General features: G+C 42.6%; 2 pseudogenes; both read right to left on the bottom strand.

Annotated features, from left to right (window-relative positions):
• The window catches only part of LOC138827627 (chromodomain Y-like protein), a 105,102-nt pseudogene extending 104,664 nt beyond the window's left edge, over window positions 1-438 (bottom strand).
• A 2,744-nt stretch (window positions 439-3,182) lies between these two features.
• LOC138827626 (tubulin beta-2 chain-like) overlaps window positions 3,183-18,696 on the bottom strand; it is a 135,532-nt pseudogene continuing 120,018 nt past the window's right edge.

Genomic DNA, 18,696 nt, shown 5'->3' with positions numbered 1-18,696 from the left:
ACAGCCCCAAGTCAGTGTGGCCAGAGTGATTAGCAGCCAAGCTTCCAAGTCCCCTTTGATTCCTGCCTCCTGGGCACATTGTGGGCCAGCTCAGAAGGAGGTTTCAGAAGAGCATAAAGAGCCATGAAGCAAAGCAGTCGTGTAGAAATGCAAAGCACATGACTCTCACCTCTGGGATTCCAGAGTTATTCTCAGATTATTTTGTGGATAAGAAGATGTGAGTGAATCATCTTGCTTCCTGAAAAATATCTCTGTATAGGTAGGTACTCTTTGCCTCACACTGAAAGGCAACCACTTGTCCAAAGGCTGGTCTCATCTGTGGCCAATAAATTTCCTTTTCCCGGCCATCACCCCTTTAACAGACATTTGTATGTTGGCTGATAGCACATCCATGAATGGAGATGTACCTGCAAAGGGTTTGAAACCATAGTGGTCCATGATGTCCTATCACCATTTCTCTCCCACTGTCATCTCAGAATTAGACCAGAAGCTGGTTGCAATCACCGCACATATCAACACAAGACTGTCAATACCAGAACCTTGTCAAAGTCTACTTCAAAGATACCTTTCAGTTTCAATCTATGTCTGACAGAGTATCTACCCCATACTTTTTTGGTCTAGGATATGTGCACCTATAAACTGGGAGACTTTTAGAGAATAAGATTAGAGAGAACGGGTCTCCTGGACAGGATCTGCTATAGGTACGACAAGTTGGAAGGAAAAGGGAAACAGCATAAGGAAATATCATTAACATGGCCAAAGTGGTCAAAAGACATCTCTCCAATGCAAGAATGTCTTTCTGACAAACCTGTTCTTGTTGGGCCATGGCCTGGTATGGTAGTGCCACTTTACACTCTGGTCCCATTAAAGTAACATACATGTCATGGCTTCTTCCTTCCATGACCTAGGCTGACTACCAGAGGTTCATTCCCTGTTTCTACCTCTGCTTTCTAAAAGGTACACATATCAAGGGGCTCTCTTCTTTCCCCCTACAAATATTCTATCAATGTCCCCTCATTTCACAATTCCTCATTGCCAATCTGGGTGCTGCTTTTCTATGAGTTCTAATGTATCCTCTCCTGAGCCTAACATTTGTTGCCTTTCCTCCTTTTGGTGCTGGGGACTGAACTGAGAGTCATGTGCATGCCAGGGATGTACTCTACCACTGAGCTGCATCTTCACCTCTGAATTTTGTTTATCATACTTGTCAAGAACTCTATTAAGTATTTGATACAATTACTAAGGTACATGAGAATAAGGGAGATGCTGCACTTAGCAATTGGACAAAAAATCACCTATCTATAGGAATCACCTCCACATTAGCTTGTGTGGCAATGAATGCAGAGCTCTGGCTAGGAGAAAACAAAAGTCATGCCTGAGAAATACATGTTGGTCTACTGGTAAAATTATCAACAGGAGTTTTCTAAGGAGTGAGGGATTAGTCATTAATTATGAACCAAGAACTACTTCTTAAAAAGTGTAAAGAAATAAGCCAAAGCCACCAGAAAAGACTCATGAAAAGACTCATAAATGAGTACTTAAGAGAAAACAAAAATGTTCTTAGTCAAACACTGGTAGAAAGGATGGGTGGTGCCTCCATCACAGCTTGGCCTCAATCCTTAACCCACTGAGGAATGAGAGTGCCTTGGCCAGGCCTGCCTTCAGTTCTGACCCAGCAGCCTTAGAAGATTTGAGGTCATCCAACCTGGTCAGTTCTAGGACTAGAGACCCAGGGGTGTCAACACTTCCTCCCTAGAACTCCCACAATGGAAGCTATTTGCACTTTGATCTCCCTGGGGCAAGGACACAAAACAACCTGCTTCTAGTCACAGATCACTCTCTGGGACAGTTTACTTTCTAATGAGTGAGATCAGCTTGGCTTAAAGATCTCTATCCCACCCCTCCCCACCCTACCCCAACCTCAGGCCTGGTAGAGGAAAACTTACGGAACTTACCATCTCCCAACTTTACTAGCAACAAGGGACTTGCACCTCACCCAGAAGTACCTTTTCCTTAGAGCTTTCTATAAGTTGCAGTATTCCCATAGCCCTGTTTCTGAAGAAAAAGGTACTCTTACAGGTTATTGGTGGCCATGGAGGAATGCTTGGCACAGACAACCTGCCTAGAGCCTCACTGAAAGAAGAGTGAAAGATTCTGGCAAAAAGAACCAGTGACTGATTTGGCCTCCAGTGAAAACAGAAGTGTTTACCCTCTTCCTGGCTATTGTAGATTCTAAGCAATTGAGATTTCTGTTTCACTCATGTAAAGTAAACATACCCAACAGGCTAGATCCATCCATCCCTTATATCCTTACAACACCCTGTGGGCCTCAGACAGCTTTGACTGCTGGAAAAATGAACATGAGAATGGGTAATTGGGACAGGCCATGTTTCCCCTCCTCTCCTTGACTTGGAAGTACTGTGTCAAGCAGTTCTTTATACACTATGGGACTGGTCAGCTTCTCAGCCTCTCACTCCCTCAAACAGCTAGAGTCACTTCTGTACTTAAAGCTGACAGACAACTTGAGAAACTTCCCTGGCAACCAGGAACTTGCACTCATCCTGTGAGCACTGCTTCATTGCCAATTGAACTCTAAACACAGGGATCAATGTTCCTGATACTGTTTCTGGGGAATGTGACTGAAATCCCTCTGATGGGACATGAGACAAGAACCTGTGGTTGTCTGAAGGAGAAGTAGCATCTGGATCTAGTTTTCTTTTTCTTCAAACTGCTTTTTTGCTACTTGCATGCTTTCGAGATATTGAAAACTATAAAACTGGGCCAGGGGGAAAAACAACAACATTGGCACTTGTCATCCTCTTCTTCAAAATAGCAGAAAAACCATGAATTTAATACTCCTCTTCAGTACCAGTCCTATATTGCTAAGATTAAATCCTTCTGGCCAAATTTATATTTCAAATACACTGAAAGAATAAAAAGGATTCTAAAGAAGAAAAAGGGCTCAGGGTATAAAATGTATACTTCTTTATTTATACAAATAGGGTTTTAAAACAATCATTTAAAAGAAATCTGCATTTTTACATTCACCGTCAGTGAGTTCCTGACAGAGAAGGCTGAGCATGATGATACATAGCAAGGTCCCACTGCAGGACAACAGTAGCTCAGGAAAGCACCATTTATTTGAGAAGCAGTAGGCATGCTCTGGCATTCCTGTTGCACTGCTAGCAATGGGAAGTCTTAAACCTCTTCTTCCACAAGACTTCTTCAAATTCCCCCTGTTCATCAGCAGTGGCATCTTTGCATTGCTGGTACTTGGACACCGGGTCGTTGATGTTGCTCTCAACCTCAGTGAACTCCATCTCATCCATGCCCTTGCCTGTATACCAGTGCAAGAATGCCTTGTGCATTGAACTGTTCTGAAGTGTGCTTGAAGGGTTCCTGGATGGCCGTGTTGTTGCCAATGAATGTGGCCAACATCGTGAGGCTATGTGGGGGGATGTCACACACAAGTGTCTTCACGTTGTTGGGGATCCATTCTGCAAAGTAGCTGCTGTATTTGTTCTGCAAGTTGAGCATCTGCTCATCCACCTCCTTCATGGACATGCGGCCTCGGAAGATGGCAGCCGCTATCAGGTAGCAGCCATGGTGGGGATCACAGGTGATCATCGTGTTCTTGGTGTCAAACGTCTGCTGGGTGAGCTTGGGCAGTGAAAGAGCATTGTATTGCTGGCTGGCACGGCTAGTCAGGGGTGCAAGGCCAGGCATGAAGAAGTGCAGGCAGGGGAAGGACACCGTGTTCTCGGCCAGCTTGCGCAGGTCTGCATTCAGCTGGGCAGGGAAGCACAGGCAGGTGGTGACCTTGCTCATGGTAGCCAACACCAGGTGGTTCAGGTCTCCATAAGTGGGCATGAGCAGCTTCAGGGTGCAAAAGCAGATGTCATACAGGGCCTCGTTGTCAATGCAGAATGTTTCATCTGCATTTTCCACCAACTGGTGGACAGACAAGATGGTGTTGTAGGGTTAGGTGAGGATGATAGGGTTAGGTGGATAAAGGCTCAGCCCAGCACTGGGAACTAGTGTCTGGATGTTAGGGAGGAGGGGGTGCCTGTTAGCCATCTCCTATGGACTATGATGACATATCAAATATGAAGTTGTCTGGTCTGAAACTCTGGCCAAATGGTTCCGATCTCACTGAGTCTAAGGTGCCAGTGTCCAACATCTTGGGCAAGGGCATGACACTGAAGGTGTTCATGATGCTGTCTGGGAACTCCTCTCGGATCTTATTGAGAATCAGGGTGCCCATGCCTGACCTGGTGCCACCTCCCAGGGAGTAGGGCAGCCAGAAACCCTGGAGACAGCCACACCTTTCTGCTCACCACTTCCAACACTGACTCCACCAGCTCGGCTCCCTCTGTGTAGTGGCCCTTGGCCCAGTTATTGCCTGCCCTGTTCTGGCCTATCAGACACAAAGACACATACTCCAGGAATAATGACTGTGCTATATACATTGTGCAGACTATAGGCTCCTCTGAGCAACTTTGGCTATTATTTTAGATACACTTTGGTGAAATAAAGGAAATGTTTTCTTTTTTTGGGTCCAGTCATGGGCCTGAACTCTGGGCCTGGGTGCTGTCCCTCAGCTCTTCAGCTCAAGGCTAGTGCTCTACCACTTAAGCCACAGCACCACTTCTGGCTTTTTTTTCCTGCTTATATGGTGCTGAGGAATCGAACCCAGGGCCTCATGCATGCAAGGCAAGCACTGTACTGCTGAGCCACCTTCCTAGCCCTCAGGAAATGTTTTCAATGTGTCTGGGACCCTACAAATCACCCAGGTTCTAAAGAAAGTAAAGACAATGTGGAGGAAGATACATTTTAACCCAAACCACGTGCGTACTTCTAAAAATGAGCAGAGCCTGGGGATGGGAAGGGGTCTCAGTGGTACAGTGCTTGCCTCACATGCACAATGCCGTGGGATCGATTCCTCAACACCACATAAACAGAAAAAGCCAGAAGAGATGCTGTGGTTCAAGCGGTAGAGTGCTTGCCTTGAGCTGAAGAGCTGAGTTACAGTGCTCAGGCCCAGAGTTCAAGCCCCACGACCGACCAAAAAAAAAAAAATGAACAGAGCCTGCCTCAAGACTGGAAAAGTACTTACTTTCACAGGAGGAACAGGAGAACAGAATGGTAAGAGGGAAGCTAAGCTGCAGGCACGTGTCTGCACCTTGCTCATACATAGCTGTGCTTTGATTTCTGGTGTCCTGAAGTGGTTCCCTGTTATTGCCAGGTATTTGAAATGGCCAGCAGCGCTGAAACCTTGTTGGAGGCATTCCCTGCTCGCTGTTCATTCCCTTCAGAGGCTGTTTGCAGACTGGCATTTATCTGTGCTGATTGAGTGGCCAGGGACATGACTCCCATGGACTGAAATAGGTAGGTTAGGTGAGGATGATATCTAGATGGATAAAGGCTCAGCTCAGCTCTGGGAACTGGAGTGCCTGGATGTTAGGAAGGAGGAGTGCCTGTTAGCCATCTTCCATGGACCATGCTGACCTACTAAATATGAAGTGTCTGGTCTGAAACTCTATGGTTCCAATCTTACTGAGTCTAAGGTGCCAGGCTCTACGTCCACCATGATGGCCCGAGGAACATATTTGTTGCCTGTGGGAACAAGAGTTGACTTAGGCCTATACTTGACAAGGAACTTAGGGGCAGAGCTTATGATTCTAAGTGGCTCTCAGCATTCATTACAGAAATTACAGCATTTCAGACATGGAAACAGAAAAGATATCTTGAGAATGAATCACCATGCAAGAGGCTTCAGCAACTTTAAGGACGTTTGCAGTTGTCTATTTCCATGCATTTCATTCCTTTGCTTTGGGCATGGTGGCTGAAATCTCAGCTACTCAGGAGGCAAAGATGAGCATCAGGCTTTGAGTCTAATGGGGCAAAAGAAAGATGACAACACCTTTTCTTGTTGTTGTTGTTCATGGTGGGGCTTGAACTCTGAGCCTGGGCACTGTCCCTCAGCTCTTCAGCTCAAGGCTAGCACTCTATCACTTGAGCCACAGTCCCACTTTCAGTTTTCTGAGTTGTTTATTGTAGATAAGGGTCTCAGGGGCTTTCCTGCCCAGGCTGAATTTGAACCATGATTCTCATTTCTCAGCCTCCTGAGTAGCTAGGATTACTGGTGTGAGTCATCATTGCCTAACAGCAAGAACCTTTCTCTTTTATTGTTAATTTTATTTTTATTGTAAAGGTGCTGTATAGAGGAGTTATAGTTACATGAGTAAGGAAAAGAGAACATTTATTGTTGAACATTGTTACCCACTCCTTTGTTGTTCTCCCTTTCCTTCCCCAATTAAAAGTAGCTAGGTGCACAGCACCATTGGCTCATGCCTATAATCATAGCAACTGTGGATTTGGAGATCAGAGGATCGCTGTTCAAAGCCAGCCTCGGCAGGAAAGTCTGTGAGACTCTTATCTCCAATAAACTAATAGAAAACCAGAAATGGCACTGTGGCTTAAGTGGTATGGCTGCTTGTCTTGAACAGAAGAGTTGGGGCACAGTGCATAGGCCCAGAGTTTAAGCGCCACTGCCGAAAAAAAAAAAAACAAACAAAACAAAAGAGCCAGGTGTGGCTCTTTTGTAGAGGAATTCAAGTATAATGCTTTCCTAGGGAAATACATAAAATACATATTTCTTGTGTTATAATGTTTCAATAATTGTTATCAAATAGCACATTTCCCTGTATGCAAATACTCAGAGCAACCTTGGGCGATTACTTGCAATTTGCCATTTAACCTGATTTTTCAAAAGGGATATCAGTTAAAATGATATAAACATGAGTTTGAGATTGCCCCCTTCCTAAACAATCACATGAAGAAAACTGGCCATCCAGCCTGATATGCAGGGGTTCCGGGAAGATGGCGGAGGAGAAGCTGGAATCTGAACAAGCTCTCGAATAGAAAGCAGTTTTAGAGTTCCAGTGAACAGTCCTAAGCCAGAGAATCACACCAAGTGTGCCATCACAGGACAGAGAGTTAGACAAGAGAGGGGAAACCAAGGAGACACATCTGAGCCAGCCAGCAGCTGCCGCTGCGGCGGCAGAGTCGCGACGGCGACCACCGCCGTGGGGCCATACCTGAGACACAGAGAGTCCAGGACGAAGGAGCCAGACGCAGCCGACGAGCGGATTCTACTCAACACCAACAAGAACCGACAAGGAGCGGACATCTTCATCCTGCTGTTTGCAGACCAGAGACGACCCAGGATCCAAGACTCGGCGTGAGTACAAGCCCGACGTCCTCACCCCTTCTCAGGGAGCAGAGGAGGGAAGGCCACCCCTCCCCCCCCAGCACCGGTGATCTCCATCTTGGATACCGACAAAGTTCGGAGGAGCTGCTAGCTCCAGCTCAGGCCTTGGAATAAAACGAGTCATTTAGCAGGTCACAAGAACTTAACGGCGAAGTGACCTGCCAGACTCAGCTCCATCCAGGGAAAAGTCACCCAGCTCAGGCGCCAGCCATTGGAGTGGCTCGCCACACTGGGTAACCAGAGCCAGAGGCTGCCCCTCCCTCTAGCAGCCACCACAATCAATTGAAAAACAGAAACCCTGAGAATGGCTCCAGGCTGGGCGCTGTGAGCTTTATCACAAAATAGCCCCAGGGAAAAGCTACTGTTTGTTGAAAGGCCTCAACTCTACTCAGAACCTAGCCTCATCCCCACATCCCCCTCTTTTGTGATTCTCAAAGCAGATCACCCTCCCAGAAAACTAACCTGGGAGGGGGATCTCAAAATCTTGGGTAAAGCAGAGCATTTTTCTGCCTCTTCCAACAAACCAGCCTGATATGCAGGATCTAATAAAGACACAACATAAAATACTGTTCATAGGAGTGACACAATCCCACACAACAACTCTCAACCAAGGAACCACAAGATTAAAGTCTTATATCTTACTTAAGCAATATTAACACAAAATACCAAGGTGAGGACATCCCCAAATGTAGATCCATAAAACTCAAATACATTAAATAGCTCTGTCCTTTTGTTTGAACTTTTTCATTGGTTTATTACACAGGAAAACCAATTATCTACGATTCTGTTTGTATACAATAATGTAGAACGGAAACTCTTTATATAAAATTAAATGAATTTCACATTGACAGTTACAAAAACTGAAAATCTACTCTGTAGACTTCAGTAAGGTTGTTTGTATTAGGAAAGACAATATGAATCATTTAAAAGCAGTGTTTACACATTATTATTGGGTTTTTCTACATCACAACAATGTTTTTTACTTTAAAAACCTTAAAAAGAATTTATTGTTGGCTAAGTATTCATATTCAAAATGCTGAAGTCCAGAAGTGTTATAGATTTCAGGGTGAGACACTTTATGCTTTGTGATTTGGACTATTCACATATATATTAGTGACTGAACATCCCTCTTTGAAATTTTAAAATTTTCAATTTCAAAAAAATTTTTTTTAGAAATTTAATCTGTATTTTAAAGAGGGCAATGCAACTGGGCTCTGGTTGCTGAAGGGTGAAATTCTAGCTACTCAAAAGTCTGAGATCTTAGGATCGCAGATTGAAGCCAGCTGGGGCAGGAAATTCTGGGAGACTCTTATCTCCAAGAAACTACCTGAAATAGTTGGTGCCATGCCACCTCCTATGGAGTCTGCATGAGATCGTGTTAGACAAAGAGCTTTAAGGAAGCATGCCTGCAGGAAGAGGGTGTTGGTTCAAGGCATCCCATACACTTGGCTGCACCTTTATAGCCTCTACTACCTTTATTCTTACTATATTCTTCTTGGCTGTACATTCGTTGCTTTTATTCTCGTTTTGGCTATTTTTCTATTGATCCGTGAACAGAGCATGTTGTTTCTTTCCAGTCCAATGGAGATGACTTCTCTAAATAATAAAGACTAGGACCAAAGATTAAATGTGGCCTTGCCCCAATCAATCTATCATCTGATGTGACGCTGCCTCCAAAAACTCCTACAACTTCACAAGCGGTTTTGCAGCTCACGCATAGTAAACATAAAAACTTAAAATTTCCAAATATGTTACAACAAGCAGAATTAATGAATTAAACTAAGCTAGAAGGAGTTATCCCAGAAGCCTAGAGAGTTCTGAAAAAAGGAACCCCTGATAATAAAAAGAAAAGAAAGATTGAAGAGATGAAGGACAATGCCTATGCCCAGAGTTGAAACCCCATGACAAGAAAAAAAAATCCAGGTGTGGCTAGTCAGCAAGTACAGGTAGGGGGAATTCAGTAAAAGGCTTTCCTGAGGAATTCACAAGTGTATACTCAAAAATTAAAACAAAATATATGGTGGAGTGGCTCAGGTGGAAACAGCACTTGACTTACAAGATGGAGGCCCCAAATTCGAACTACAATACCACCCTAAGAAAGGCAGGAACTCCTTCCTTGTCATTAGTATTCCTAGGGACCTATTCTGCCACGGTATTGGAAGCCAGTTGGGAGACACTCACTAGCTGCCTCATTGTAATACACCTCGATTCTCTGCAGCTGTAAGCTGCTGTCTACATAGTAGTTTCCCGTGCAGTCAATGTTGTGCTCATTGCTTAGCATTTCCCCAAACTGAGATGGAAATAGAAGTGTATTATGGCCTAGAATGTTAACTGTCCAAACAATGGATTTTAAAATAACTATGAGAAACCCAAGTCCTGTTGACACAACTATTTTTGTAAAAAAATTAGATTTTTTAAATTAAAAAAGCACAAAAATTGATAGCATTTTAGTTTTGTTAATCTCTTTGCTATCTTGCTGAATAGAAGACATCTGGGTTCTCCTATGAGTATTCTATCTTATGGGATACCATATTCTGTTTGGATTCTATGACCAGAACCTGGTCTTATATGGACATTAAGTTGCCAAAGCAGTAACTTGAAGACTCAGCTAGAAGGGTCTCCAGAACCCCAAGGGTCCTCAGAGCATACACTGATTTAGACAACCACTGATTTAGAAAACACCCAACTTAAGGGAACTGAGTTAGGGCATGAAAACTCAGAGAAATTTGCATTAAGGTGGACGAACTGTTCTCAATTATCTGATACTCATCAGTTGACAAAAAGGGAATCCTCTGTATCTGTCAGCTCAAAGACACTGCACTCCTTTCATTCAAATCAGACCAAAAATGCATTAGTCTATTCCCAGGAAACTAAGTACAATGACTTGAGTCTCAGGTAAGACAAAGACATGCAAGCCTTGCTTAAAAAACCACACCCACCTGGGCCACACAAATTAGGGAAATTGGGGAAACTATCTGGGGGACTTGATTTCCAGGAGGTTAGGGACTACTATGGAGCCCCATCTACCTCAGCCTAGACATGACCACCACCACCTGCACCCTCCAACCCCATCCTCTTCCTCCTCATCCCCCTAAATTTGAGACTAGGATCCTAGGCCAGTGTCATGCTCCCCTTTGCGCCAATCTGGTTGCCACAGTGGCTTGCCTGTATGTACATGATCTCCCTCACAGTGTAGGGCTGCAGAGCAGTTGGATGCGTGTCCTCAGCAGTGGTGTACACAGAGGCAAACAGGTAGGGCTGGGGAGCAGGAATCTGACACAGCCAACTCAGATCCCCATTTAAACCTCTGGTTGTTACAGGGGCAGAGGAGATGGGGTGGACTTGATAGGCAGAGCCAGTAGGTGCTCCAGCTCATTCTCCCTACTGCTGGGTAATCAGAGATAGCTACCTGTTATCACTTAGCCCTGGCATCCAGCTGTCAGCCTCAAGTCAATTAGCACAGCTGCCACTCTATTTGGAACCTCTTGTCACACTGCCATCCACATCCCACCCTGACTCACAAGAGAGGCTGAACCCTGGGATCCAGGAAGCAAGAGGAGGGGCTTCCTTTACACAAGGTACTTGTGCCAGAAGCCAAGAACAAGCCTACCTTCTATTTTTGATAGGAGGGCCTAGAACTGAAGGGGCACGTTCAGCTGTGATCCCAAGAACAAGCACAAACTGTTGGATTCCATGACTGATTTCCATTCTGGGAAGAGTCAGGGGCTTAGGGCCTTGCCTTCATACTCAGGTTTTCTTTTCTTTTCTCTTAAAAGCAGCTTGCTTTATTACTTAAGCCATAGGTCTACAACAGTCTACTTTTTGTTTCATTTGGCTTCTGCTCCGAGCATGAGAACTCAGCTCCTGCTCTGTGTGTGTGTGTGTGTGTGTGTGTGTGTGTGTGTGTGTGTGTGTGTGTGTGTGTGTGTGTGTGTGGCCGGAGTTAGGCATGTTGGTGTTAGGACTTAAAATTAAGGCCTGGTGACTCTTTTTGAGATTTTTACTATTATTGAGATTAGGTGATTACCTAAATTTCTCTTATTTCAGAATATTGTGGAATAGTGATATTTAGTTGAAGTCACAAACATATTTTAACCTTCACAATGCAAATTGTCATTATTATGGTCGATAAAGTTTGTGAATTCTATAAGCTTTGACAATACAATTCTATAAGCTTTGACAATACAATTATTTCTTCCAGGTGATATATACATTTCTTTCCTTTTGCTTATTGTAAGACGTTCTGTCTTTCACTCTCATTCCTCTCCTCTCTTTCTGAGGTTTTATTGATTTACTTAGTTAACTGAAGGGTAGGTGGCTCTACTACTTGAGCCACAGCTAAACTTCTGCCTTCTTTAAGTGATTAATATGAGGCAAGAATTCCATGGGTAGTCCAGGGCAGTACAGAAAGGCTTGAAATCTGATGATCAGAGTTCAAAGTCAGCCTGGGCAGAAAAGTCAATGAGACTCTTATCTCCAGTCAACCTAAGAGGTGGAAGATAGTAGAGCTGTAGCCTTGAGCAAAACACTTCAATTTTAAGTCCCTCAACTGAACACACTGAAGCAAGTTTCATGGACTTTCCTGTCCAGTATGGCTTTGAACCATGACCTACAGATTTCCGTTTCCTTAGCATTCAGAATTATAAGTGTGAGTCAACATTTACAAATCTTTAATTACCTCTTCTTTCACCTTTTCAGTTATTTATTCTTTCTTTCTTTCCTTTTGACATTTGTTATTAGGCGCTAGCTCTTATGCTGTTTTTTTGTTTCCCTTGAAACTACCATGCCCTACAACTTTGACCACAGGTAAACTACAGGCTGTTTTTCTTTTTTGCCGCTCTTTTTCTAGGGCTTAAACTCAGGTCACAGTGACTGAGGTTCTATTTTTTTTAATTGAGTGGTGGTTCTTAGATCTTGAAATTAAGTCAAGATGACTTTCCTTGAGGTTTATTTATTTTTACCTTAATAGTAGCTGGTTTCACTACTTGAGCCACAGCTCAACTTTTGCATTTTTTGTGGTTAATAGGAGATTAGAATATCAATAGAAAGTCAAGAGCATTACAGAAAGGACTGAAATCTGAGAATCATGGTTCAATGCCAGTCTTGGGCAAGAAAGTCAATGAGACAATTATCTCTAATAACCACCAAGAGGTTGGAAGAAGTAGACCTGTAGCCATGAGCAAAACATAGCAAGTTCAAGCCCCCATACTGAACACAGTAAAATATGTCTCCTGTACTTTCCTGCCTGGGCTGGCTTTGAACCACAGTCCTCAGTTTTCAGTAATCTGAGCAGGTAGACTTACAGTTTTGATTTAGAAAGCCTTAATAGCTCCTTTTCCACCTTTTCACTTATTTGATTGTCCCTTCCCCCTTTTTCAAAGTTCATGTCCTTTATTATTAGGGCCTACTCATTTATGCTCAGTATTTAATTAATTAATTTATTGATATTGTCAGTTGGGGGCTTGAACTCAATGCCTAGGAACTGTCTGTCAGGGACACAGCAGGTACACTACTATTTTCAGACACAGTGCCACTTAGTTGGAAAAAAAAAAAACAGTCACCAGGGGACATTTTAGCCGAGGCTGGCTTCCAAATGTGATTCTCAGATCTAAGCTTCCTGAGTAGCAAGGATTACAGGCATGAGCCAGAGGCACCTGGCTTGTTTTTTTTAGATCAAAACTAGCAGGCTCTACATTTAGGCCACACTACTTCACTGTCCATGAGATTTTTGGCCTTTTGTTTTTTGCTCAAAGCTAGCAGGAACAAACACTCAACTCCTGAGGGTTTTTTTTGGGGGGGGGGGGAGGGGAGGCTTGAATTCATGGCCTAGTGACTCTCTATGAGGGTTGTTTTGTTTTATTTTGGGTATTTTGTTTTTCATTTCAAAGCTAGCAGGCTCTACTACTTGAGCCTCAGCTCAACTTCCGCCTCTATTTTTCTTTTAGTGGTTAATAGTAGATAAGAGTCCCATGGGAACCAAGGCACTACACAGTATCCTAAAATCTAAGGATTACAGTTTAAAGCCAGCCTGGGCTAGAAAGTCCATCAGACTCATCTCCAATTAACCACATGAGACAGGAAGTAGTATTTTTAAACTTGAGTAAAAACCCTCAAGTTCAAGCCCATGTCTAGCACACTCAAAAAGAAGTTAGTTGGACTTTCCTGCCCAGGCTGGATTCGAACTGTAATCTTTACATTTCAGCTTGGATTAAAAATATGAGTCTATATTATAAAAAACTAATTGGCTCTTTTCTTCTTCACATACATTTATTTATTTGTTGGTTCTCTGTCTTGTTTTTAGGGCCTCACCAATCTTGCTGAAGGATAGAATGCTCTAAAAGTTTAGTAACAGTTGCAATTTGGTTCATTTTTTGGTTTTGGTGGTTAGTAGGAGGTAAGTATAGACACTCCCACAAGGTCCTGAATTATACTGATTGCGGTTCATTGTCAGAGGACAAGGAAAGTTCATGAGATTCTTATCTCAAATTAACCTCCAAAAGATTGGAAATGGTCAAGCAAAAACTTCTAGATCATATCCCAGAAAGGAACACACACACACTCATACACACACACGCACACACACACACAGACACACACAGACACACACACACACACAATGGGCTTTTTACACACACACACAAACACACACACACACACAAACACACACACACACACACAATGGGCTTTCCTGTCCTGGCTGGCTTGGAATAGTAATGCTCAATTTCAGTGTTTTGAGTAGCTAGAATTTCAAGTGTGAGCCACCAGTTTCTTGTTAATTTTTATCATTTTTAAGACTCTTTGTGCTCTCTTGTACTTTTTTAAAAATTTATTTTGTGGTTGTCTTAGTGCTAGATCTGTTTTTCACTTACCTTTTTTAAAACTTTTTTTTCTTAGCTTTATCTTAGCTTTTTTTATGCTCAAGGTTGCTGCTCTGCCACTTCAGCCACAGTTCCACTTCTTTTTGCTGATTAGTTGGGAATAGGAGGCTCATTGACTTTCCTGCCCAGGCTGGCTGTGAATCACAGTCCTCAGATTTGAGGATACTGTGTAGTGCCCTTGAATTCCTGTGGGACACTTCTGTCCTATTTACCACCAAAAGATAAAGAGAATGGGGCAGAAGTTGATCTGTGGTTCAAATAAGAGAGCCTGCTAGCTTTGAATTTAAAAACAATACTTGGAAGTCTAATTCTGGTACTAATTGTACACTATTCAAACAAAACAAAACAAAACAAAAAACAAAAACAACTTATGCGCAGTGACCAGGTAATAAGGATTCCTAACTGATAACCTGAACTCATTTCCCAAAGCCTTTTTAAGATATATATGGTCATTTGTGTCAGCTGAGGAGAGATTAAAGAACAAGGCTTTACAGGCCAGTTACTCAGGACTTGGAAATCAGGATCCATTGGCAAAGCTTTTCAGAAAATGACTAATAACTCACTCTTCACAATTCCAAATGGTTCTTCCCTCTGTGCAAGGGAAAGAGGGATGAGAAGGAAGAAATATGGGAACTAAGAAACCTCAAACAAGGTAAGTTATGTTAACTTTATTAGATAAAGTAAAACATAGGTGTATGGTGTGCAATCCAGAAAAGGACATGTCACCTCTGTGTGGATCCCAGTTAATTTAGTTAATCGATGGTAAGAAGTAAAACCCACTATTGTATTTATAGAAAGGAGGTACATGGCAGGCAAGTCAGTTCACTAACTTCAAGGATTTTGAACATAAAGGAGTGAAAGTGTTTGACTCTGTTTGGGCAACAGGAAGGAACAGAGCTGAGGAGGACTGAGATGTGCAGACATTCCCCAAGAAAGATCTCACTGACATCAAGTCTTCAGATGCCTGCTGGTTGCCAGTGGCTTATGCCTGTAATCCTACTCAGAAGGCTTAGATCTGAGGATTGTGGTTTGAAGCCATCTGGGATAAGAAAGTTTGTAAGTCTTTTATGTTTTACAACTCAAGAATATTCATATTTGTTGCTAATTGCAACCCAAGGCAGTGCAATAGGATACCAAGCTGAAGAAAATTAGAAAATACCAGACAGGTATAGAGAAAAAGAAAAAAAAATCAATGAGGACCTTGGGTCCCAAGGCTTACTGGCACCTGGGCCCCAGGTCACACAAGCAATCATATTTATTTGAATTCACACTGGGAAGGTTACCATGGATACATGCAAAAATGAAGCTTCTATATTGCAATCAGAGCCACCACAGTGACTGAGAAACACTGGTTCCCTTTTTGTTTTGAGAAAGGAGAATGCAACCCAGAGAAAATCCAGACATTTGGTCTATTTTATCTAGATTCCTAGGTTAAGTTGTCAATTCTTTTACCTCCCAGGCTTAATAGCTTAACCCTCTCCAGAGCTGTGCTTTTTTGTAAAATTGTGAAAATACCATACAGAGGAGTTACAATTACATTGGCAAGATAGTAAGTACATTTCTTATCAAGCATTATTACCTCCTCCTTTGTTTCCCCTTACCATCCCTTCCCCTCTCAACCCCCCTTCTCTCCCTCCACCCCCCACTGAAGTTGTAAAGTTTGTTTTTCAACATAACATCTTATACATATACATTTCATTGTTGTAATGGGGTCACCTGTAACCCTATTTATATATTTATTTATTGATTGATTTTTTTATTGTGAAAATACCATACAGAGGAGTTACAATTGCATGGGCAAGATAATGAGTACATTTCTTATCAAGCATTGTTGCCTCCTCCTTTGTTTTCCCTTCCTATCCCTTTCCATCTCCCATCCCTCCCCCCGTTCCTCCCCCCACCCCTCCCTCCCGCTCTTCCTACCCCCCCCAAAGTTGTAAAGTTTGCTTTTCGACATAATGTGTTGTACATCTCATTGTTGCAATGGGTCCACCAGTATCCCTATTTAAACAATTTGTTTTTCTTCCCTTCCTTTCCACAAATTAAACCAACATCAAATACAGTGAAAGCAGGGCTAATACCATGGGGGAGGTACATATAAAGCAACAAAGAAATCATTTTATAAATATATTGGAAACAATCTCAAGAAAGAAAAAAAATTTGAATCCTTATCTTGGGGTTCATTTCACCTAACATCAACTTGTCTGACAGTTTCTGTTTGTCTCAGACATATACTATTTATTTCAAATAACTTTGGGCCTGGCTTACTTCACAGAGCTGTGTTTTAACCTTTGCATGGTCAGCTCTCAGCTTTCTGAGTACTATTGAGGTGGTGTTCCAACCTCTCAAACCTTTTCCAGGTTCAACAGCTCAGCTCGAGTCTCCTACACCTATTAATATTAATAGTATAGATTACAAACAGTAAAAAGAGAAAAATAACATTATACATTTAAACAGAAATAACTGACTGCATTCATTTATCCAGGACAAAAAATTTAGCACTGCTGTTTAAGTCACTAATAACACTTTTTTAAGATATACTTTGATGGATTTCATAAAACTTCCTATATACTCCTTAGAGTGTCTTTTTACCTCCCATTTTTATTTATTGCATTTGCATAGTAGTATAACATCCTTAAAATCATATCACCTCATAATTAAAGTTTACCTTGTAAGTAAATACTTATGAGACTCCAATAAAATATCAAAAAAGCTGAAAGTGGAGCTGTGGCTTAAGAGCTATAGTACAAGCCTTGAGCAAAAGAGGCTCGGGGCACTGTCCAGGCCCAGAGTTGAATCCCTAGTGTCCACACATACACCCTCCCCACCCCAGACCCCACACACAATCAGATGATAATGTCTATGAAGTTCTTCCTTAGGATGATCTTGGTGATGTCAGCAACTGTATCAAGTTTCTATCTCTCTTCCATGCATTTATGGTAGTAGACAGCAGAGTCGCTGTAGTATAACACGTGTCTAAGATGGCATTAGCAAAGGCTATCATGTAACATATCCAACATAATGTCCAGCTCTCTTGATGGTAGATCTGCCCATCTTGGGACTTGATGTGACCCATGTACTCCTCAACTCGCTTTCCATCCTCTGTGCCACCTGCTGCAATGATTCACTATCCACACCAAATAGGCTTTCATAACCTTTCCCTAATTATCTGAATACTGGATGCCAGAGATGTCATGGAGACACTCTGTGGCTATTCCCCTCCCCTGACAGTCCATTTTACCTCCTATGCTCTCCTCACAGATGTGGGCAATGGTCTCTGAGAGACTTCGTGCATCATCTTGGAGAGATTTAGTTTCATTGTATCCATAATCTTTGGGAAATCATGCAGTGAAGGGTCCAGGTTAGGAACATAGCTCCTCCTTCTGCAGGTTTTCCTGTATGTTTTCTTGGCCATTGAACAGAAGGGGGGTCTCTGAAAGGGAATTTATATGGTGTTCTCTGTCTGTCTTGGTCCATATAACATAGAACCACTTTCCCATCCCTTTAATGATTTAGACATGCTCCATGTGATTTGTGCTGCACTGCTCTAAATGTAGTAACAATGTAGAGGACACAACTGGATGTTGTGTGGATAGCTGTCCATACTTGGGCATGAGTCCCCTGACCGGCAGGGCCCATAACTCCATGCTGGGAAAGTGAGAGGAAGATTAGCTGGCTTATATCTATGTAGTCTGAATGACCCCAGGAGGCATTGAGGCCTCCTCTTCATGTACATGGCCCCTCAGCATATTGATAAAGAATGACACACCATGCCCAATCATCACCAAAATGTTCACCTGGTCCTGGGCATTATCACCACCGTCTCACCCACTTCTAGAAAATTCCCTTTTTCAAGGCATTGCCAATCCTCCTCCTTGCATTCTCAGTTAAAATACTGCTGTCCATGAGTAAAGAGCAGAAGACAAGGAAGCAGGTACCCTAGGGAAAGTAAATACTGGACCTATTCCATGGTGAGAAGATAATGCAACCTGCAACTATAGAATAGCGAAGGACTTAAGATGGTTGTGCACACAGTTTGTGCAGAAAAAATGCCAGACCTAGTATGCCCTGTTCAGAGTTTCAGTCCATAATTGTCTCTAACAAAGACATCTCAGGTACAGATAAACCAAGTTCATAGTGTCTTTCTTTCTTTTATTCTGTGCCTTTCTGGGGCTTGCAATCAGGAAATGGATACTATACCTGTAGTTTGTTTTTCCCCTCAAGTCTACTGCTTTACCACTGGAGCCACAACTCTACTTCTAGATTTTTTTTTTGTTCATAATTTGAGATAAAATTCGTATAGGCTTTCCTACCCAAGTTGGCTTCAATCACTGATCCTCAGCCTCATGAATAGCTAGGATTACAGGCTTGGCCACTGAGCCTGGCAGCAATACTCTTCCTTTTTTATTGCCTTTTCTTTATTTTTTTGTCAGTTATGGGCATGAATTATGGGCTTGGGCACTGTCCCTCATCTCTTCAGATCAAGGCTAGTGCTCTACCACTTGAGCCACAGCGTCCCTTCCAGCTTTCTTTCTGCTTATATGG

The sequence above is a fragment of the Dipodomys merriami genome, unplaced genomic scaffold, assembly GCF_024711535.1.
Source record: "Dipodomys merriami isolate MVZ:Mamm:240054 unplaced genomic scaffold, mDipMer1.0.p SCAF_159, whole genome shotgun sequence".
Taxonomy (NCBI): domain Eukaryota; kingdom Metazoa; phylum Chordata; class Mammalia; order Rodentia; family Heteromyidae; genus Dipodomys; species Dipodomys merriami.
The sequence above is the reverse complement of the archived record's forward strand: the minus strand, read 5'-3'. Positions and strand labels throughout refer to the sequence as shown.